The sequence below is a fragment of the Mastomys coucha genome, unplaced genomic scaffold (genome assembly GCF_008632895.1).
Source record: "Mastomys coucha isolate ucsf_1 unplaced genomic scaffold, UCSF_Mcou_1 pScaffold9, whole genome shotgun sequence".
Classification (NCBI taxonomy): domain Eukaryota; kingdom Metazoa; phylum Chordata; class Mammalia; order Rodentia; family Muridae; genus Mastomys; species Mastomys coucha.
In genome coordinates this window covers 51,737,457-51,737,955 of record NW_022196915.1, presented here as the reverse complement: position 1 = coordinate 51,737,955, position 499 = coordinate 51,737,457, and positions in this window count along the sequence as shown.

Here is a 499-nt window from a genome sequence, read left to right as displayed (position 1 = left end):
AAGGGTTGGAACCAGGCCGCACTCATGCGTCACCGGGCTTTGAGAGAGGAGGAGGCGGCAAACAGTGAGGCAGAGATGAGACCTGTAGGTAGCCCACCCCCTGGGTGACACTGTGCAGGGTGCTGGTGGCCACTTCTGTGGTACTTCTCTCAGAGGAGACAACAGGAACTTGGCCGGCTGGCTGGGAGCTCGGCAGGTGTAGAACCAGCCTGTGTCCTTCGAGGATTCCACAGTCTTACTGTAAGACATGTGCCTTGGAAGGAACACCTAGGTGAAATTCACCTTCCCTCTTGTGTCTAGACATCCATCCTGTAGCTGTGGGGTTTAGACTCTGATGCCATGTTGGCTGTAGGAAGCCCCCGCCTTCCAAGTCTGGGGTGTGCTAGAACCTGGAGGCTATGACTTGCTAGGTAAGTCCTAGTCTGTCATGGACAGGTATTCACCCCACGTTACCACTTTCCATGTCCTGTTGATGGTTCTTTTCCCAGGGCTGAAAGTG